The sequence below is a fragment of the Equus asinus genome, chromosome 3 (genome assembly GCF_041296235.1).
Source record: "Equus asinus isolate D_3611 breed Donkey chromosome 3, EquAss-T2T_v2, whole genome shotgun sequence".
NCBI classification, from domain to species: domain Eukaryota; kingdom Metazoa; phylum Chordata; class Mammalia; order Perissodactyla; family Equidae; genus Equus; species Equus asinus.
In genome coordinates this window covers 137,066,519-137,090,410 of record NC_091792.1, presented here as the reverse complement: position 1 = coordinate 137,090,410, position 23,892 = coordinate 137,066,519, and the positions used below count along the sequence as shown (strand labels likewise).

The following is a 23,892-nucleotide window of genomic DNA, read 5'->3' as shown; positions in this document are numbered from 1 at the left end:
GGCCCCCATATCTGGTTTTTTGAGGTAACTATCATATCCTTCCATATCTCATAATTAAATAAGGAAAATGAAGAGAAAAGAGAAAATGCATGCAGGCAATAAGATGGCGAACACATGAAATGCATGTCAAACATGCTCATCTCTTCATAAAGTTTGCTCATGATGTTGGCTTTAAGGTTCTTGGAAATCAACAGAAAGAGGAAAATCGATCAAGTCAAGACATTCGTAGTATCCATAAGACAGAAACGAACTCCTGACTCTCAGGAAACCCAACTACTCTGGAAAAATCCAGAGGCGTTTTCTCTAGAGTTCTGACAAAAAGAACAATGTATAACCCAGTGAATCATGGTTTCACTAATGTCTTTACAGCAAACACATTTTCACATTTCTCAGGGGCAATTTCTTATGAGCTCCTTCAATCTGAACGATAGCAAACCACCTAAGTATAATTCAGTAAACACAATTCTTAGTCAAGGACCGTAGACCTGGCAAATCCTGAAACAGGAAGGAAAATAGAGCAACATGTAATAAATCTATCTTCCCCTCTGTCCTTTGTAAATTCATCTTCATAAATGAGAGTAACAGACACAGGAAGTGTACAAGCAAATCTGTCCGGCCTTACAGTTGACAACACATTTGGTTAGTTGGGTTGGTTTATTACTTCTAAAGTTCTCAAGGTCTCAACAAGCTAAAATTTTTCTCAGGTTTCTGCTGGTGGGTTTTAGTATCTGCTAAATAATGCTTTTTTAAAAAAAATATTTGAGATAGAAGAGAGATCATAAGATTCAAGTATTCTGAGAACAAACTAGGTTGCCATTTAAATCATTATCTTTTAAAATTTACTTTCTTATAAATATTTCCTAAAATCAGATCAAATAGTTTAGTCAAGAAAGACCCTGCTGAGCAATAGTGTGTCAAAAGATTACCTTTGATCCTGACCACTGACTGTCATAACTATAAGGAATTAAATATTTAGGGAGTTATTTCATTTCCAACCATTAATTTTCATCTCAGGTTAAGTGGTTTGTCTGTTTGACTTCATTTCAGATTATTAGAACCTGAACTTAGACATCACTTGGCAAAAGATAAAAATCCCAAGGGTCCAGGAGTCCCTATTATTAATCTCTCTTATGGAGATGACCATTCAGGCTGTGTAAAGAACGTTTTTTTAATACATCCTTTGAACCTTCCGTGACACATGTAAAGATAAAAATAGGCATAATTTATAAGATTCAGGAGGTATGCTATTGTTTTTTTTGAAATAGCATTTCTGTTCATATAATAAGTGTATTTAACACTTTGAAATATCCCTAAGTATGTTTTGTTTATTTGCAAGGACTGTTCTTTTGCAGAATGTCATCATTTGTTCATTTTACAATAAAAAGAACTCAATTTTGATTAGATAATTGTCAGCTCATCTATTGCTTGCCTCCAAATTCAGCCTGGAAACACTAAAACATCTTTGAATAGTTAAGGCAAAAAATAATGTTTGGTTAGCCTAGCAAGTTAGAATTGTGAATAAAGGCACGCATATTAATTTCAAAGGTCACCAAAATTGCAGGTGCAAAAATGCAGGTGCAGCTAATTAACCTCTTGAGCAAGCAATTGGTTGATTGCAGGCACAATTACTGAAACAGATAAAAGAAGGGATGGTGGAGTCTTGTTGAAAATTTAACCTCAAATTGTGTGAGTTTTCAAACTACACTGCAATCAAGTGAAAAGTATCAACAGTTAAACTTGTTAACACGTGGCTTTCATACCATCTGTCTATTTTGTACAGCCAAACAAAAAAAATAGTTGAGAAAAACCAAAGGTTTTTCATTTACTGTCTGTGTCAAATAAGCATTTAATTCCTCAAGAACAATGTTTCTCTATACTTGGTTATAACAAAAGTTGAAAAAAGAATAAGGTCTGGTATCTGGATTAGTGCCCACTACCATTTGAAGAATTGGGATCCAATGGACAAAATCCACTTCTTTCCCATCCCAATCTTACATAGTTAACTATTTCTTTTTTAAATGAAAATAACAGTACAGAGACTTCCAGAAAGAGCACAGCTGTGTAAATTATCATCTATCCCCATTCCTTGCAGGAAATCAAAAGAAAAAATTCCATTTTAAGCAAAACTAGAATAAAGATATAATTCACAGACTTTAAAATAAGAATAAGACTACTAAAAACATCTAAAATAGGGCAAAACTGAACTGGAGGAAGCAAAATGAAGTTAAAAAAAATGTAGAGTGGAGAAAGGGCCAAGTGGTGGCAGATCTCAGAAAAGTCCGGCAAAACACACTTCCTGAAGGTGAGGGCATCATCATGAAGTGAAAATACTGCATCTTTTGTAGACAATAGTAGTGGTGAAATTTGGGGTGAAGAGGGTCACCAGGAAATGCTTTCCTGGCACAAAATAATAGGAAAAGCGAGTGCAGAGCTACACAGTTTAATAAATTTGCATTTTGCAAGATGTTTCCTTCACAAACCAGAGGAAAGAAGCTTAGCTTTGTTTTGGGAAGGCTGGAAGGTGGCCCTGGCATCCTGCTTTCCATACACTCCATGGAATTCTTCTGAAAAGGGCTAGTCAAGGAAAAGACAGCTCGTTCCATGAAGAGTAATAAGAGAAGTAGCAAGCACAGTGTCAAAACAAAGATGTAAGATGTTAGAAAAAAGATGCAGAATTTTTAAAAGACAAAAGAATTGCACCCAAAATTTGTTGTTTTGAGAAAGCAGATGAAAATTATAAACTAACATTTCACCAAGAATTTTAAAGGAAAGAATGAAGCAATCACATCTTTGAAGGAAAATCAAGCAGCAGAGATGCAAAGCCTCAGGAAAGCGATGCTAGACAGCAGAATGAGCTGAAACAAAAGTAAAATCAAAATGAAAGAGGCAAAATAAACAACATCACTATAAAAATAAATTGCAGAAGGATTTGGGAATATGAGGGACGATTACAATACGGGTAAAAAGAATAGAAGTGAGAAAGCAGAAATAAAGAGAGAAAAGAAAAAACAGTAATCAAAGAAGATTTACAAAGGGGGTCCACCATAAGCACTTGTGTGGTACCCAGAGAAGAAAACCAGAAAAAATACTATTTCATTATAAGTGTATTTAAAGCATGAAAGTATATTTGAAGATGAAACTCACAATTCATTTCAAAAAAATAAAATAAAACAAAATAAACATTGTTAAGATATAAAAACTATATTGTTAGGTCATGTGTGAGGAAAAAGTTGACCTGCAGTGGTCAACATCAATATGTATCATAATAAAATGGAGGAACTTAAAGACAGAAGCTTTTCAAAGGAGAAAGTTAGGTCTAGCCTTATTTCTCTATTGCAAAATGCAGCCAATGGAGACAAGGAAGCAACATCCTCGATACTTAAGGAGAAAAGTTGTGAACCAAGACTTTATATCTAGCCAAACTGTGTTTCCAGAAGAAAGACTACTGAAAACAGCTTTGCCCATGCAAAAATCCAAACTAAATCACTTCAAGATCCCATTTTTACCTTTTATATTGGCAGAAATTCAAAAGTATATCAACATATTCTGTGAAACTAGGGGGTAATGTCTATCCAATGAATGTAGGAGGGTAAATTGGTGCAGTCTGTGGAAGTTATGTTAGCAAAGTTAATCAAAGCTGAAAATATATATCCGTTTTAATCAAACAATTCTACTTGTAGGAATACATTCTACAAATACCCTTGCACTATGGGAAAGATACAGGAAAAGGTTATTTACTCAACATTATCTGTCATAACAAATGATGAGAAATAAAACAGATGTCCATCAAAATAGGACTATTTAAATAAATTGTAGTTCATTCACAGAATGAATGGAGTATTATATCGGTATAGAAAATGAATGAAGAAGCTTTCTATGTACTAATATAGAAGGATTGCTAAGTTATATTAAGTGAAAAAAACAAACTACAGAATAGTATAAATGTTACTCTATCTTTTGAATAAAAACATAGACTAGCATACTCACATTTGTCTTCTTAAACACATGGAAGGGTAATAATAATGGTTACTGTCCTTTTAAGGGAGCTGGCGAGGAAGTGGGTAGATATGGGACAGACCTGGTAGGGATACTTTTTACTTTATGTATTTTTTTAATTTATTAACTTTTTAAATAAATAGCCTATTCAAAAAAGTACAGAAATATAAACATAAAAGAGATTTGCCACAAAACGAAAGTTGAGGAGTGCTATTCCAGATATTTTTTTCTAGGATCAATCGATATTCTCTCAATAATATTGAGAATTGTTCATCTGTCTTCCTAGGACCATTTCTTAATAAAGCAAAATGGACACTTCAAATATTTGCATAATTTTAACCTTCATCTCTTAACTTTTGTTAAGAATTTGATGAGATACGTTTTATTTGGATTCTCTGGATAACCTGTCATTGTTTGGCCTTAGATTATCTTCTTAGCTGTCCCCTCGTAGACGATAAACGCCACACAGGTGGCAAAGCACTTTTGCCTGTTGTGTTCCTTGCACTTTTCTCAGAGCCTGGAAAAGTATCTGGCACATAACAAGGCTCAACATACGTTTGATAAATGAGCAAGTTCACATGGGAGTAAATGCACAAGGACTCTTAATGCCCTGGGCAAAACAGGCAAATGGGAATGGTTTGTTTTTCCTTTGCACTAATTTTCCACCCTTTCTGGTAATGTCTGTCTTAGGGCTGTATTCTTGTCTGTGTGTTTTACTTTCTTACGTCCCAGTGCTTGCTGTTGCTGTAGTCAACAGTATCCCCACTGAAAATCATCTTGACCTATGTCAGTAAGTTGTTCTGATAAATCTAGTACATTCTTTTTTTTTTTTTGAGGAAGATTAGCCCTGAGCTAACATCTGCCACCAATCCTCCTCTTTTTTGCTGAGGAAGACTGGCCCTGAGCTAACATCCATGCCCATCTTCCTCTAATCTAGCACATTCTAATATGATAATAGGATGGGCCTAAAAGGGCATGCCTAGGTTTCTTATGTTAATTTTAACAAGGGCTTCTGGGACACAGTGCCCTGATATTTGAGGTTTTTTTTCTTAAAGAGATTACTAAAGAGAAAGATTTCAGGCCAGATGAGAAAATAATTTAATAAACAGATGTACTTTTGGAAGGAATGTCAAATCAAACTTCTTATGTGGCCACTGGTTTTTTCGGCATATGACTGGCCTTGTTCAGCATAACCCTCAACGGGATGGCATTCTCTGGGTAAGTCTCAGGCTACTGGCCCTGATGGCATCCTCACAACCTCAAAAGGCAGCTGATTACCTGCTCGATAACTTTTATCAAAAGCCCCTGTAATAAAATGTAGTCAATGTCCTGTGATTTTTATCTAATACTCTTAAGTCTACTCTTCGGCCCTTTAAAATAGGACTCCTCCACAGAACAGCTCTTCAAATGGTCAAAGGCAGTTATCTGTCTTCCAGTAAAGTCTTCTCTTTTCCCAACTGGTATCCTGTGCCTTTTTTTTTCTTTGCTTTCTTTTTTTTTAAGTTTCAGAAGAATGGCTCACTAATTTTGCAAGTTTGTGAACATGTATGTACTTTAATTTATGAAATTTGATTGGTTCTATTTTGGGTAATTTGGCTTCAGAGAAATTTTGTGTAGAAATTTCATAAAGCCATGAGAAATTGGTTTATATGAAAGAATGTTCATGCAATTATACATGCATTTTTAATAAAACCAATTTCCATTTGTATGCTTTCAATATACGTCAAGGAAAAGATAGATACATAGAAATGTTATCACTCTGTAGTTTATTCTTCACTGAGATGCTTGTAATTTGCAGCCAATTAACAAAATAAAAAGCCAAATAACTCTAGAATTCTAGATTTGCTTTGAAATATAAGCTCAACAAACAGGGAAGTACTGATGTCACTAACTTAGAGCTAAGTAGAAACAAACGTTAATGAAGAGGTACCTTATTATAACCAGACCTTGGAAATGCTCTTAAAATTGAGTTTGTAAAAGACAGGAAGTAAGTTATTAGATTTAGAAATTTTACAATAAAATCATCTGCTATCTATTTTAATGTATTCTTAGTGCTCCCACTAGATTACATGGTATGTGTTTTCAAAGATCATTTCTGAATTTTGAAATCTCTGCCTATAATGTCTGAAAGTTGTCAACAGTTTGAAAACAATAAATACAGTTCTTCTAAAAGTAGATTGTATTTCTGGGAAGCAGAGAAGCTAGTCCACTGCATGAAATACCCTGACAGTGACAGCTCAACCCTATGAAGGGGAAAATTCCTTGTTCCTAAGGGTGTGGTGCCAGCTAGTCAGCTGGTCTGAGGCCTGGCTGGAGGCATGAGACAAAAGAATGGGTTGTGGCTCCAGGCCAGAGCTTTTCAAAGAGAAAAGGAAACAGGGAGACAGTACCAGACATTATAGTCAGCCCGACAGTACAGTACATCCCACTGTCTCCAGCAGCCTTTTGCTTTTCAACTCCCACTCAAAATCTAAGAAAGTAAGTAAATACCTCTTGAAGAACTCCCACACCATATTATTGGGAAGTCTTTGGGATATGTTTTCATAAGCCAGGGAGACAGATGACAGGAAGCTCAAGGAAAAAAAAAACGCAAAAGGAAGGACATGGCTTTGGGAGACTTGGGGAAATATAGCAAATGTATTATGTTATGTCATACAAGTCATGAGCCAGAAGACAAAAAGCTCCTGGAGTCAACTGTGTGTAGAGCTAGCAAGTGTCTTAGGATATTTTATTGACATGTGTAAAAGGACATTTATCTCACTCACTCTCTAATGTTTTGATATGAAAATTGAGGGCATTTAAATAGCTGGGCAAAAGAGACCAGCCAAGCTTTGGTCCTTATGTGGATTCACACATATTCTGATTACCAAATTCTTAATGCAAAGTCAGAGAGGATGAAAATTGTTTTTAATGATCTAAGAGACAAAATGCAATAGGTAACCATCTCCTGGGGAACTTATGAATTTAATTCAACAAGCAGTTTTTAAATATTTAATCTGTACAGATCACTATAGTTATGAAATAATTAAAATTGTTCTTGGGGAAATGTTGATTCCCTCATTCATTCATTTGTTTATCAACCATTTGTTCAAACATTTATTTGAGCAACTAAATTATGTTGGGTATTCTAGGCACTAGAACTTTCCAGTGAGACATATAAACTTCTTTTGAATACTATTCAATGGTATAAGTTAATTTTGAAATAAATATAGAAAAACCTTTACATGGGTTCAAATGTCATAATACTGCAATTTGATTCAGTAAAGGCTTAAGACTCATGTCAATGAGTCTTTACCTCTATTTAATTTTCTTAGTTAAGTTCAAACACTGGGCTTTTGAATAGTTACTATATCTTTAGTATACTATGTATACTACGTATACATTAAATTTTTAACATTTTCTTACACAAAAAGTAGAAAAAGATACGAGGAAAGGCCATCTAAGGTGGCCAGAGAGATGGTATTCATATATGAAATTTTAATAATATAATAGTTTTAATGACTAGAATACGTTATTCAAATTGCAAAGCTATTGTTCTATAAAGACTTCTAACTTTGCAATGTAGACATTAGAATTCTTCTGCAGCAGAGGCTGCTACTTGGCTACTTGCCCAATAATATCCATTGTTTTCATAGTCCTGTTAATAACAGAAATATAAATTCAACTCTATTTGGGTCTCTTTGTCACAGCAGCTTAGCTTATACCTTAACTGATGTAAAACCCAATTCTGTCATTATCCAGCTTTTGTAATATTGAAAACTTATTTAGTCTCTTTGGATTTCAGTGAGATAGATAGACTCTAAGAATTTTTCCAGCTCTAAATGTCCATGAGTCTAAAACTGAAAATGATTATTTGACTGTAGAAAATCATTGCTAAGTTCTCACCACAACCATCCCACTCTCATGATATCTGAAAGATCAAATTAATTTAGTGAAATAATTGTGCTAATATTCTTTGGTAAGAGAAGTTCCATTTCAAAGTCTACCTCTCTCCATTAGCTCTCACTGAGTGATTTATATTAAGATCCATTTTTTGAGGTTGAGTGACATTACCATGTATTTCAGGTTAAAACACTTGAGTGGTTGGAATAGGGAGGGACTCAGAAAAACATGGGCATCATAAAGCAAGCTGAAGGACAAAAATATTGGAGAAAAATAGAGGAAAATGTAAGCAGTGAGACTTTCACCGAAAATGAGAGAGAACAAAAGAGCAAATTTAATATTTGTCATAGAGAATCTTTGGTCTGACACACTTAAGAAAGAGGATATTCACAGTGAATGGGTGAGCATATTGTTGGTTTTCAATAAAGCTGTTAGTGACTATTGAGTTCAATTGATTACAGTATATTACTAATGAGGCCAAGTTTCAGTCCCCATGTGGGCCTGTTAACTGTGCCCTGGTCCACAACCACACAGCATGCTCCTAAATTTGGCCAGCTGTCTCCAAAATGCATGTTCTTTGTCACAAAAGGGACCAGGTGTATATGGATCAGTGAAAATCTATTCTCACCACTAGGAAAAATTCTCAAGGCAGATGGTAGGTCAGTAATGTCACTTTAGCGTGTAAAGGATGGCATGTGTTCTCATATTGAAAAGTAAAGTGGAGATTTCTCAGTTATCCAATTGTAATTGAATATGTGGGCTGGAAATCCAATGGAGTTTAGTTTAGACAGTCAACACTGAGGGTTTATGTGATTTACTAAAGGACTACTACTTCAGGGTCTTAAACTTAAATGACTTTAGTGACCAAAGAGACATTCCGGCCTTCTATAAGACAGTAGGGGGTGCTGGAAATAGTGATCAATGGGCAATTAATGCTACACTTAATGTGATAGAAAACTATAGTAACAAAAGCTCATTCACCAGACTCCAACTTATTTGGGCCTGTTTTCCAGAGAAATAAAAAAAGTCACGTTATGGATGGTCTTAAGTGCCTGATGACAGAACAAAATATATTGATTTTACGAAAAACACTAATACTTGTTATTTTTTGTAATTATTTGTTTAAATATATATTCCCTTACTAGACATTAAATTCCACAAAGGAAGCAGAATGTTATGTTTGTCTTTTCAATACTGCAGGATAATACGGAATATGTCACCCTATTCATGAATCGTAAAAGTTTCTCTAAGGCATGGCTATAACGTAAGCACAAGATTATATAACATTCTCAATTACCTATAATGTTAATTTCACTTTCATAAACATATTTAAACTTTGTTGTGTTAGAAGTTTATTACAATAAATTCATATAATTAGATATATGAAAGCATGTTTCTGGTAGCAGAGAACACAAGACTAAAAGTTCATTTAATCTATGTAAATTACAACAATCAAAATATAAAGTTAGTCTTCTTTTAACTAGACTTTACCATGGAAATCAAATGGACTTCAATTTAGTGTACATCTCAACAGACACATTAAAAAAGTATTTGCTTAGGGGGCTGGCCCCGTGGCTGAGCTGTTAAGTCTGTGCGCTCTGCTGCAGGCGGCCCAGTGTTTCGTTGGTTCGAATCCTGGGCGCGGACATGGTACTGCTCATTGAGCCACACGGAGGCGGCATCCCACATGCCACAACTAGAAGGACCCACAACTAAGAATATACAGCTATGTACCGGGGAGCTTAGGGGAGAAAAAGGAAAAAAATAAAATCTTAAAAAAAAAGAAAGTATTTGCTTAGTTGCTAGATTTTGTTAACGGAAAGCAGATGAAGATAAAACAGAAATAAACAGTAATTAATTTACTCAGAAATTTCTGGATGAAATAAAACAATTCTTTACAGTTTCTAGGTAATGGAAAAAGTGTTTCTGGCAAGAAAAGCATACTTAACAGCAATGTTAAAGCTTTGCTTTACATTCTTTTGGCAATTGAGTCTACTAATTGAAAGCTGTTAAGTAGAGTATTTGAGTTTCATATTAATTTGCATTTCACTCGACTGCTTTTTACTATTTTGTAGGCTTAAAAGAGGGAGGTCTGGGTTCAACCCAACAAATTATTGTACAAAATCAAAAATTGCTACCCAAGCGGCTTTATGTTTCTACCAGGTTTGTCATGCTGTGAGTGAAAAAGAAAAAAAAGAAAGAAAGAAAAAAAAAAAGTGTTGTTTCTTTAGACGCATTTCAGCACCAGAGCTGTACTATCAAAAATAGTTCTTGAACATAGAGTTATCTAGAAATTCAGCAGTTTGCAAACAAGTGCACTAGGGAGTAGTTTTTTCACACTAAAATATTTTTGCTACACATCAGCAAGTCCTTGAGGAGAGCCTGCTGGCTCCAAAGGCCTGCAGTTTGCTGTTGAAATAGCAGAGCAATAATATTTAGCCAGCGCTAACAGGGCAGCTGTGATGGGTCTGCTCTTTATAGCGACTACTACAGTGGACCAAAAATGGTTCAACCACTGGGATCAAAAGCTTGACTTCATTTTAATGCTTATTTCTTAACCTTTGATATTTTTTATTATTACTTTTTAGAAGTGCTATGTATACATGTCACCTATGCTTTCCAAAGGCATTGATCACAAACTACAGAATGAAAGACCAAATTCCCAAAATGATAAACTCTATTGTGTGTTTTCGCTTGTGTACGTGTGTGTATGCAGGTGTGTGTGTGTTTACCATAAATCCTGTGTTTCAGTTAACAGTTAGCAGTGATGAAATCAGAAGCAAAGAGAATCTTGCTATTTATGTTATTACCAGGATCTTTTAGTTCTCTGCACCGTTAGAAACTGTGTTATTGTGTAATAACGTTCTTAAAGTCATTAGAATATTTCAGCTTCCTTTTTCCTGTCAGCTTCCTCTTACATAGTAACATGGGCTTCAGTTATTATAAAGTTAATCTAGTTAATTCATATGTCCATTAGGTAACCTAAAATATTTTAAGGTTGCTTGACCTCTGACCTTCTTATTTTAAGTACTTACATTTTTCACCAGAAACCTGCAAGAGAACAGGTATTAAAAAAATACTACTTTAATAAGCCATGGGATAGCAACTCTTTGTTGAAGGAGCTTTCATATTGGCAGCCATCCAGATGGCAAATAAAGTTGTTTAAATATTTGCTCATTAGTGAGATGAAATGGTATCAGTTTAATTCATTCCCATTTCGTATTTCCTATGTTTCAAAGCAACTTTTTAAATACACACTCTAAAGGTTTCTCTGGAGCTCTTGTGCTATAATTTGTTGTCTTTTTCTCTCTAACTAGATATAAATTAATGAAGTCATGCTGAATGAGGTGTTGGGCTCTCTCTGAAATCTTCCTACTCATTTGTTTGAGAGTTTGGCTGTAAATTTCAGTGACTGCAAAATCGCACAACATGCACCACTAACAGGACTCAGGGGCTGAGATATGTTAATGAAAGAGACTGTAGGTGTCAGATAACTGATGAATTCCAGGATTATTTAGGGCAACTAAGAGCCTGTCACAGTGGGAGAAGCTGCTGTGTAGCACTGAGTTTATCTTGAGACATTCAGACAGGGAGATAAAATGCATATTAATCCCTAAGGATAAACAGTCCTTTCTGTTGTATTGGATAAGCATCTGTTTTGTCAGATTTAGCCTAAATATGGGCAAACGGAGGGAATCATTGGTGAATTATTGGAGAAGGGAAGGGGAGGGAAGGGGGGAAAGCTGACAGAGTAGTTGGCGGTGTCCCCTCACTTTGGTTATACATCCCAGTGCTGTCCTCTTGTCCACTTTTACTGAGGCATGTGCATTTGGGTGGTTATAAATAAAATTGATATTTTCATTCTCTTCTGACTCCTTTTTGCCCAGGATCTGCCATGGAAAATGTAGAGAGCAAGGGTGTAACTAACTGACATCTCCAAACTCCAATAGGCATCAAGACCCTTCACGTTGAGCTCCCTGAGGTTAAGGATATTGTATTATTTTGTACATTTCCTCTGTAGTGTTCTGCACCATATTAGGAAAGGCAAGTACTGCAGACATATTTGTTGAATGAGTATCCCTGAGATTATGAGGTTTGTACCTTCTGACTAATGTCAACAGTTGCCCTTTATTATTTTTATTTTTTCTGAAAAGGAACAAAATCAGATCATAAACCTTTAGATAAAGCAAAGCAAAAGAGTTTTTATTTAATCAACCGTGCTCTGGTCCTCAATCCCATGCATCACCTGCTTTTACTTAATGTTTCCAAAAAAGCTGAATATATATACTGTTACAATACAGGAACAACATTAGCCTGGGGGTATCACCATAGGTCACTGCTACCACCAGCAAAAGGCAAGATTTGGAATAGAAATCCAAAGAATTATTCATTTATTTTGGATACTATCCTAATAGTTTTGCTTAGAGAAAAGGTTAGGTGACCTCTTACTTTTCCTTTCAATTATGATTGCATAATGATAAATTGAGAGCCACAGGGATTTTTTAAACACTGGTTAAATTCCCATGCAAACAATGCATTTTTGGAAAATGTGTTGAAATGACTCTTTAGAAGCTGTGCCACCTTTTGCAAGATTAATTCTGTAAACGCACAATTGATAAATACTGTATCAGGGTCTCAGGTACTAGCTATGGAGCAACTGTTTCCTTAGTTTAGATCTATTTTAACTTATGTGCTTTATATATCAACAATATCCTATTTTTCATGAAGTCTTCTGCACACTTATTCTCAGGCTTCTTCCCCAAGGCAAACATAAGGATAATTTTAGAAGAGGGAATCAAAGTATTTTTTTAACACTGATTTCAAATGCTTTATTGATCATGGAGGTTTTCCCCTCACTGCCTGTGGGAATTTGTTTTACAACTGAGTTTCTGTCTAGTACATTTTTCCGTAAGTTCTATATTGCTTACTGTGGTAGCCATCTTCCAAATGGCCCCGAATAAACTCATCTCCTGACATTCCTTCCTGGTGTAGTCTCTTCACGAACTGTATCAGGATTCATTCGTGTGACCAATAGAATGTGGACAAGGCTGAAGAAATTATTACCACTACCTTGCTCTTTTGGATTGCTCAGTTAGGGGGAAGCCAGCCACCATGTCAAGCAGCTTTATTGAGATATGCTTGTGTCAAGAAACCCAAGCTTCCAACCAAGAGGCAGAATCAACGTGCAGGCCAGGCCTGGTCAAGCTTGCAGATGACTGCAGCCCCCAACATCTTGACTGTAAATTGATGAGACACCCCATGTGAGAACCAGTCAAGTAAACTTTTCCCAAATTCCTAATTCACAGAAACCATGAGACAATAAATGTTTATTTTTATTTAAATTTTGAAGTAATTCATAGTACAGCAATAAATAACTAATGCACTCACCTAATCAACTTTGCATTTTGAAAGACTTGAAGGAGTGATCTTTTTAGGATTTTGTAGGACGTGGAACATCATTCTAGCATCAAGAAAATCTTGGTGTCCAAAGTCACTGTTGTGATCAATGGGATAACTACTCCCGGAGTGAAAAAATGATTTTCCCTGTTGTAATGAAGGGAAAATGCTTCTTCTTCTTTTTTTTTTTTTTTTTGTTTAAGCACCTCTCAGGTTTATAATTCAGCAGTTAGTATGTTTACACTACTTATAATCAAATAAGGAAATTCTGCTAACTAGAATTATGTGAACTTTTTAAAGCTAATCATAGTAGGTAGAAAAAATGGTCGCCCAAAAATACTTACATCCTAATCCTTGCAATTTGTGAATATGTTGCCTTTCATGGCAAAAGGGACTTGGCAGATATTAGACCCCCAACATTTTATAGATAGAAAACAGGTAATAATATTACCCGGGTAAAGGTGGAGCTCCAGAATGACAGAGGATTATTCCCAAACTTCTGAAACAAAATGGGGTGTTCTCAGCTGGATTTTGAAATTGTTTGGTACTGGTGACTTCTTTTTTCCTTTTGTTTTCTCACCTTTTGCATGGGAATGTTTATAACTTTTATCATACGCCTGTACCATCACTGTATTTTTGGAACAGGTAACTTGTTTCTTGAGTTTCACAGGTTCACAGAAGGAACGGAATTGTGAGTATACTCAGAGCCTCACTCATACCTAATTCACATGATGAAGATGGTAAGATTTAGAAATTTTGAGCTGATAAGATTTTGGACTTTGAGTTGATGTCATAATGGGTTGAAACTTTGAGGAACCTTGGAATGGAGTTCCCAGTGTATTTTGCATATGGGACAGACACGAATCTTTGGGGGCCAGAGGGTGAACTGAGATAGGCAGAACAATTCCCTCCCTTTCCAAAGGATTTCACTTCCTAACCCCCAAAACCTGTAAATATGTTATCTTTACATGGCAAAAGGGACTTGCATATGTGATTAGGTTAAGGATCTTGAGAAGGTTATCCAGATAGATCCAATGTAATCACAAATCCTTACAAGTGAAGAGAAGCAGGATATTAAAGGTCAGAGAGAGACTGAAGATGCAGTGCTGCTGGTTTTTAAGATGAAGGAAGGAACCAAGAGGCAAGGAATACAGGCAACTTCGAGAAGCTGGAAAAGGCAAGGAAACAATTCTCTCCTAGAGCTTCCAGAAAGAATGTAGGCCTCCAAGACTGATTTTAGCCCAGTGAAATCCATTATGGACATCTGACCTCCATAACTATGTTGTAACACATTTGTGTCACTTTGAGACACTATGCCTGTGATAATTTGTTACAGTAGTGATCAGAAACTACTACATCCATGTTCCAAAAAAATGTAGTAAACATTAAGAGGTTGTGACATTAACTGTACTGTCTTCATTTTATTTTGTCTTGCCCAATCAAATCTTAACTAATATTGAAATGCGAAGCTCAAATAAATCACTTCCAAGAAGTCTTTTTAATCTCTCAAAGTGTTCTCATCCTTTGCTCTCAAGATGAAGAGAAGACTTTGAATTACAATCAACCATGAATATACTGTTTTACTACTTAGACTGGTATTTATAATTATTATTTAACTTGTAATGTGTGTTCTCTATCACTGTACTTAAAATATCAGTTGCTTGAGAAGAGATCAGGAATCTAGTGTTCTTAACATTAACTCCCCCCTGTCTCCATTGGACCCAGCTAGTGTTCATTCAATAAATATTTGTTGATTGGATTGGTTGTAATTTCACTTTTTCTTTGTTCTTACTTTTTTCCATTGAGGTGTCATTTACATAAAGGAAAATGCACAAGCTTTAAGTATTCATTTGAATGAGTTGTTAAATTTTATTCAGCAATGGCCACCATGCAAAACAACATACAAAACATTTCCATCTCCTGTGTCATATTAATTTTTTTCTACTTTTAAAATATCAGTTCCTGTGAAGGGTGTTATATTTCCAACTATGATTGTGGATTTAACTTTTTTGCTCTTTAGTTCTGTTATTTTTTCTTTCTACATTTTGAAATTATTTTTAGGTATTTGTACCATTAGATTGTTATGTCTTCTTGATGAATTTCCAACTTATTATTATGAAATGTCTGTCTTCATCATCTGATAATATTTTGTCTGGAAGTCTACTTCATCTGCTATTAATATATTCATACTAGTTTTTCTATGTTTACTATTTGCATGGTTTATCTTTTCCCATTCTTTTGCTTTTAAGCTGTCTATTTGTATGTAAAGTAAGTTTTTTTAAACAGAATATCTTGAAAACATACTCAACATTGTTAATCATAAGTAAAATGTAAATTAAAGTAACAATGAGATTTCATTTCATTTTTATTAAGATAGCTAAAATTTAAAAGTCTGACAATAGGAAATACAGGCAAGGATGTAAAGCAATTGGAACTCTCATATATTGCTGTTTGGTGTGTAAAATGGTACAAATACTTTGGAGCACTACTTCTGATAATGTTATGAATCTCTGATAAAGTTAAAGAAATATGTCCCCTAACTCAGAACCAGAAAATGGATAAACAATTTGTTATAATCATATGATGAGACACTCCTAGTAATAAACATTTTATTGTATGAAAGAAGTCAGGAAGTGATTGCTCTCAAAGAACAGGAATCGGCTACAAGGGGTACGAGGAAACTTTGGGATAATGGAAATGTTTTGTAGGTTGTTTTGCATGGTGGTCATTGCTGTATAAATTTAACAACTCATTCAAATGAACGCTTAAAACCTGTTCATTTTCTTTTATGTAAATTACACCTCAGTGGAAAAAAACAACAAAGAAAAAGTGAAATTACAACCAATCCAATCAACAAGTATTTATTGAATGAACACTAGCTGGGTCCAATGGAGACAGAGGTGGAGCTAATGATAAGAACGCCAGATTCCTAATCTCTTCTCAAGCAACTGATATTTTAACTACAGTAAGGAGAACACACACATTAAAAGTTAAATAATAATTATAAATACCAATCTTAATAGCACAATACATTCTATGGTTAATTGTAATTCAAAGTCTTCTCTTCATCTTGAGAGCAGAGGATGAGAACACTTTGAAAGTGAGAGACTAAAAAGACTCCTTGGAAGTAGTTTATTTCAGCTTGGCATTTTAACATTAGTTAGGATTTGATTGGGCAAGACAAAATAAAATGAAGACAGTACAATTAATGTCCCAACGTCTTAACATTTACTACATTTTCTTGGAACATGGGGGTAGTAGTTCCTGATCACTACTGTAACAAATTATCACAGGCATAGCATTTCAAGGCGACACAAATGTATTATATTACATTTAAGACCATTTTGGATAGAACATGCATACGTCAAAATATTTTCATTAAATTTAGTAAATTCTTAGCATTATCTTTCCAAGTATTCTCTCTACCTGTTCTCGTTCTCGTCTCCTTTTGGCACATCCATTTCACCGTCTATATCCATATTTCTATGCATATCTTTAAATATGCCTATGTATACAATAATCTAGCAATACAGACTTTCTTCCATTTATTCTTCCTTCTGACTAGGAAAATTATAAGTATATTTGTAATTCTGGCATCTTGGAAATGCTTTGTGAGGTTAAGCAGGATAAAATTCCAGGAATAGGATAAATCATAGCTTCAGTAGCAAAAAGTAAACCTAACAAAGAAAAAGAAGTACAAAAATAGCAAATAATAAATTGGGATCGCTAAGTGAGTTTGGTGATTTTTTATCTTCATGTCTATGATCCTTGAGAATGCTCAGGGAAACAAAAGTGATACTGGGTGATGTATTTCTAAACATACATGTATGTTCAAAAATGTAAAGTATGAAACTTTAATTGCAAACTCATTGTAGTGTACTGCGCTTTCACTTTTTTGGTGAACTATTACCTTTTTTGTTTGTATATTTGTTTCCACTGAAGACTATTTAATTTATGTTAATCAAAATGTCTCAAAGTAAAAGGTAATGTACATGGAATTTAATAAGTATCTATGTGTTACACAAATTTTGAAGCGCCTAAGAGATATGGTTAACATATTTTAAATGACCCTTCATCTCAGCCAAGCACAAAACTTTGTTAGTCAGTAAAAGAATATTTCTAAGTAGAATGATAAAAAGTCTCCAAATGACTGAGTTTGCTGCTACTTATCTTCGATTATTGAATTAACCCAATTATAAATTATAAATAAAAAATATATATATCATGTGAGATACTCAAAATCAGGCCCTCACTATGCTAAATACAATTCTCTCTGTTTTAATAGGCTAAGATACACCTTCCTGAAATGAACTAAAATTTCATGACTAGCAACATTTCTTATGTTTATAGAATAGTTTCATGAATGTTATATGAATATAATAGTCAACTAATAATAGACTATCAAGAACAGATATTAACAACTGTGCTATAAATTCTATTTTAAAATTTTATACTGAATCTTGAAGATATAATAACAGAACAGGTTTCAAGGACCTATATGCCTATTTAGAAGTGGAAATAAGGTGGGTATTGTATACATTCATTCAATGTGATATATTAACGTCCACTCAGATTCCCCTCCTTTTAAATTGCTCCTCTGTCCTTCAATATATGTCTACAAGGAGAGGAACATTTTCTTTCTTTTTTCTTTTACAAGTAACTCCTCCTCTCTTCATATTTTCTTATTTGAGATGCAATTTAACCAAACTGGAAGTGGATAAAAGACCCACTTTGCTCACAAGGAACCTGGAACTGGGACCAAGAGATATCTGGCATGTAAAGATATAATCTGGCATTTGCCGTGTTTCCCACTGTGTTGACATTTAGGGGGAGATGCCTGATATGTGGGGAGATGGAGAAAAACAAGAGAGACAGAAAGGATGGGCAAAGTTGTGAGCTCTGGCGATATCTGTGTTTTAAGTTTCTTTTTATGACCTAGCCCTATTCTGAGTCTACCTGTAAAATGTGCTTGTATTTTTAAGATACTTTCCACTTTTTTTTTGAGGAAGATTAGCCCTGAGCTAACATCTGCTGCCAATCCTCCAATTTTTTGCTGAGGAAGACTGGCCCTGAGCTCACATCTGTGCCCATCTTTCTCCATTTTATATGTGGGATGCCTACCACAGCATGGCTTGCCAAGAGGTGCCATGTCCACACCCGAGATCCAAACCGGTGAACCCGGGCCGCCAAAGCGGAACGTGTGCACTTAACTGCTGCACCATCAGGCTGGCCCCTTTCCACGTTTTGACGTTGGCATTAAGGGGTGCTAAAAGATAAACTGCGGCACATTCAAATTTTCAAAAGTTTATTTGTGCATCTGTCAATTTGAATCAGGCATCACCAAACTGAGAGTGGTTAGGAACACTCCACCGACAGGAGAAAGGAGCAAGGTTTTTGTAGAGAAGACTCGGAAGCAAAACAAAGAAATTATTTGATTGGCTATAGGTTAAGTGGTTGTCTTACTTGGGATAAGCCTAGCCGGCTGTTTGGGATTGGTTGTTCTTAAGCTTCACTTTCTCAAGTTTAAGTGCATTGACTCTGGCTTAGCTTCTGCTTTGCTTAAGTAGGACGTCAAGGCACCAGAGACACCTCGGTCTAACGGCCTCCTCCTTTAATTACTTTAACATGGGTTTCTGGTGTTTGCCACCAAGAGTCCTAAATAATGCAATCACCTATAGTAAGTGAGACTGATGACATTTCCTCTTGTACTTGATTTCCTCAGTAACACACATGCATCAGTTCACCCTTTACCATAACTCTCCAGAACTTTCTATACAAAAATATCAAGTTCTCTTGATATCAAAGACTCCATTGTGTTTTCTTTCTATTCTTTTTTCATTGACTAAATACATATACAAATACATAAAAGCAAAAAGAATAATATAACAATATTTATAATCCTATCTTGTTTAAAACAATCCCCGCCCATGTTTCCAGAAACACATACCATCATGTCAGTCAGTGTACATAGTTCTAGTCTGTGTTTATTCTTTTACGTATGTGTATGTTTATTTGTAATAACTTGAGTTGGGATAGTGAGATTAAAAAAATGTGATGATAATGTGATTTACTTTTTTCACTTTTTATTTTGTCCTTAAAAGTCTCTCTCTCTCTCCCATGTTTTCTGTGTATGTATGTGTACATATGAGTATGCATGTCTTTCTCTGTCTCACTAAAAATATTTTTGATAATTGTTCCATTAATATTCCACATTCTATTCATCTAGTCCTCTAATGATGAGCACTTAATTATTTCCAACTTTTAGTTACTACAAACCATGAAATGCAATTGGGTAATTGATTACCCTCCCTAAATCAGCCATCTGTTGTCTTTTCTACCACCAGATCCCGCTTTCTAATTGCATGGCTGGCCGTTCTCCCATTATCTCCTACCTGGACCTCTCCTCATGGGTCGCCCTCACCATGGTAAATACTCTGAGCATTCAAGTCCTAAAGAAGGGACTTTGGGGATTATCTGTTTCAGTATCCTGAAACTGAAGCTTTCTTGGATCTTTCTCAGATCAAGTAGTTTGTACAAGATCACTAATTAAATAAATTCATTATCATTTCTTATGGTTTGTAGTTATTCTGCTCAACTAGCGGCTATCAGAGTAAAGTTTGCAATTTGTGTTCCTCATTTAAAATTGCTTGGCTATTAATTGCTGCTCTTATCAGTATCTCTCATGAATCCAGTTTAAAAATAAAAGATACTATTATTGTTTTCCCTAATATTTGTTTTTGATATTGTAGGTGAATTCGATTCAAGAGGAAGAAAGTGGCCAGGCATTGTTCGAACAACAATAGCTTCTCTAGTTCTATAATCAAATATGTACGTTTGTTAACAATTATCTATGGCCAAATCGCTCTGAAAAAAAAAATCGATGAGGATCAGAATCACTGGGACTTTGGTTATGATTGTGTTTGCATTATTACAGCCTCGTTATATTTCACCGTTGAGTTTACCCCATGGTTTCTCTGTTGGACTCCCACGCAGGGTGGTTTACAATTGGGTGTCTAAAAAGACACGCCTAAGCCTTGAAACATTTAAATGTTACAAAAATCAATTCTACCTATGTGATTCCCAGCTGAACACCACTTCTGATGTGCATCGGCTTCAAAAGAAATTAAAAGATAAGTAACATGATTACAATCAGATTAGCTTGTCTAGGCAGACAAACAAGATTGCAGAGCTGTCTGAATGAAGATACTCACTTCCTAGTGAGACCAGTTTACATCACATTAAACAAAAATGAGTTTCCAATATGTGTACTATGTAACAGAGTGGGTAAATGAAAAATGCACCCTTGTGACTGAATATGAGTCAAGGGAACTGTTATTTTGTGACTATGCTAGTATTTACTGCCTGTCAGAACACTTTATGAGGTATCGGAAAAAAACCAAATCACTCTCTGAGATTTTTCGCTCAAATTAAAAGTATTTTTTTTTGATTACTATAACATATGAAATCAAAAGGGGAGCTCAGAATGGGGAAAAATCTTCGATCCCAACTTATTCTACATTGCAGAATAGGATCATGAAACGTATTTGGAGGGCAGTTCACAACCAGGGTCACATCTAACAAGAAAATAGGAACCTACATTAATGATGACTAACTGGACAGTATACAAGAAATATGGAGGGCTTAGTTTCAATTAACATGATACTCATAGTGGGGAAAAAAGCTCCCGATTCTATTTATCTTACTTATAAAATACTTTTTATTTTCTTGCCTGGAGAATAAAAGAAAAAAAAGAAGAAGTGAAGTGTATAGGGCAAATAGAAAATAATTGGGCAATGTTTACTCAAGCAAGCGTAATAATGCCATCCTATTTTTTTTGTCTGTAATTATTTTGGTTGTAAAGAAAAAATATGCAGGAAATTAAAATAATTTAAGTACCTTCATGATTGGACAATAATATAGGTGCCTTGATGATTGAACAAGTCCATGAGTACGAATGCTCTTACAGCAAATTTTAAAAATGAGCAGGCAAAGCTAATGACAGAGCTATTGGAGTCAGTGTGAGGAACAGCCCTAAACAAGAGAGGTATTTTTACGCCACACTGGAATAGCTGATTCTCCTAATGTTTCAATCATAATTGCCCATTTTCGCAGTCACAAGTTTTGGTTTTTTAAAATGGCTTATGATGATCTATACTTCAAGATTTCTTCACATTGCACAGAGACATAGAGGAATGTATCTTAACTAATACTGTATTTAGAATAATTTGCTGACAAAAATCTACTTAGAATTTATGCTATTTACTAATATTGGCATTATTCACAAAAAGGAAGAAAAACATATGTAGGTGAAGCATATGTCATTCGCTTAAATTGACCTTTTATGGAAAGTACAACTATATCTTTTATTCACAAAAAATAGGAAAGAAAAAGAAAAGAGAAGGAAATGATTGTCAGGGAGGAATCCTGGGAAATATTTCAAGTAGACTTTTTCTTCTTCTAAATATAAAGCAGTACCTTATTGCCTTAATTTCAGAACAGTCCAGTTGTACATATAACCTAAATATCAGATTACAACAGGCCATCATTTTAAGAAACTCTTAGACCTTTGGTTTAGATCCTTCTTCCTTTAAATTGAGCTGAAATATTATCAGAGAAATGTGAAGCGCTCAGCTAACTGCTTATCAGTGAAAGGCAGCATGGAATTTTGACAAAGCACAGTGATCCTCGTGAATATGTTTTGACAAAGATTGATCTCAATCATTGGTTACTCCTTCTGAGATCTGGATATTTAATTTCTAGTAGTTATTTCCAGAAATCAATAGTTGGCTTGCTTTTTAATAAGTGAGTTTTTAAATAGGAATCTCCCTAGAACTAAATTAAATTTCATGTGTTGATGTATTTTATGATCAGTTTGGAAGTGGGACAACCATCTTAGAATGTATCAGCCTTGAAAGAACAGCCGAAAAAAGTATTTCAGCATTTGGATCTTTGAACATAAGACCACCTTTTCTCTGGCTCTCTGGCTTTCTTTCTACTCCTTGTCTTCTCTCTTGTTTTTCTGTCTATGCTACAATTTTCTCATCTAAAAAGATGGGGTTGATAACACTTCCTCATGTGGTGGTTGTGATGATTGAATGAGTAAATCTGTGCACAATGCCTAGTATATTGCTAACACATAATAAGTGTTCAAACAATGTCATTGCCATTGTTCTTTTTATCTAGCACAAACCAGGCTTGTTACCTATAATGTTGTGTCAACCGTATTATACTATATCAGATGTATGAGTTGTGATGCTGTCACAGGATTGCCTGAGATAGCTATGGTTATTTTTTTCCCAATGTGTGCCAAATAATGTTGCTCATTTAGCACAACTGATACACTGAGGCAAGCATATTTGAGATGCCCTTGTGATTTAAAGTGTTCTTAAGTTGTTGGTTGTCCACCATACTTAAGGAGAAAAAAGTCAAGCTATTTGGCCTGTAATTTCTCCAGGGCTTTGTCTTTTCCTCCAAGATAATCTCTCCTTCTCTCTCTCTCTCTCTCTCTCTCTTTTTTTTACCTCTATTTAATTACATTTCATTCTCTATGTTTCATTTTATCCAATTGGTTGAAGGATTCTATGTTTCTAAATCACTATCTTGAGCCATGGATTCGGCTAGGAATTAGAAATTCTTAAGAATACTCTGCTACATTTTAACCTACCCAAATCCCGCCCCAATTTTAGGCTTGGTGCTATTTTCTGAGGATAGAACTTGTGTCACTCTGGTTTCATCTGTCTTTTGAAACAGCACGTTTAGTGAATGCTTTGCTTTATCTATTGGTTTCTTCCTCATTTCGTCCTTTCTGTGTGGTGCAGTCTGGCCCAGGACCATGACCGTAGCAGAGATAACCATGGTCTCAGATTTGTGTCACTCAACATTCTAAGCTGTAAAAAATAATCCCTGCAAAGCAGACCCAGAGCTATTTCCTGATACCCTTCCAGTAATGTACCTTGGGCAATATTTAACTTAGTTTTTCTCTTTGGATGTGTGCCTTCTGTATCTACACTTAAAACCAAACATTTCTGTTTATCTGAATACCTGAGTCTCTAGTGAATTTCCATGTATTGAGTTATTTAAGTCAAGAAGAGGATGTTCAATAAAAGACAAACTGTTATTTCCCTGTGATTCACTAATTATCAGAAAGTATGACTGTATGATTGCTATTTTTTTCACATTTCTTTGAATATATTCATATTTTGAGTTATCACTTTGACCCTAATATGTACTATGAGAACTTTTCTTTTCCTTAGTAAAAATCCTGGTTAAGGTTATGTTACTCATTCCCAACTCCTAAAAAATCTTGGTTTACAAGTTGATTTTCCTCAAATGTATAAAGCAACATAAAGTACCTGATCCTTAAAGAATTTTTGGAATAAGTGTGAGGCTGATTTCCTTCTGTCTGCCAGGTTATTAAAGCCTTGAGACATAATTGGAGAGCCTAAGGGTCCAACTGGTAAAGGAACTGTTAATGCTTAGCTCACTAATAAGGGGCTTTTTCAGAGAGTTTCAAGAAGGAAAATTCTCTGATTCTTACTGTAAAGGAAGTCCTTGAAACATCCTAAATTTCTTCTTTAAGAGAATGACTAACTATACTCATTGTAGTATTCCTTACTG

The 23,892-nt window shown here is 35.0% G+C and overlaps 1 long non-coding RNA gene across 1 annotated transcript; it reads left to right on the top strand.

The window, feature by feature from the left end:
• Nucleotides 1-6,362: 6,362 nt before the first annotated feature.
• Nucleotides 6,363-23,494, top strand: LOC139044991 (uncharacterized). The gene is made up of 3 exons (XR_011502481.1): nucleotides 6,363-6,474; nucleotides 19,620-19,700; nucleotides 20,025-23,494. It is a non-coding gene; the product is annotated as an uncharacterized lncRNA (long non-coding RNA).
• The last annotated feature ends 398 nt before the right edge of the window (nucleotides 23,495-23,892 follow it).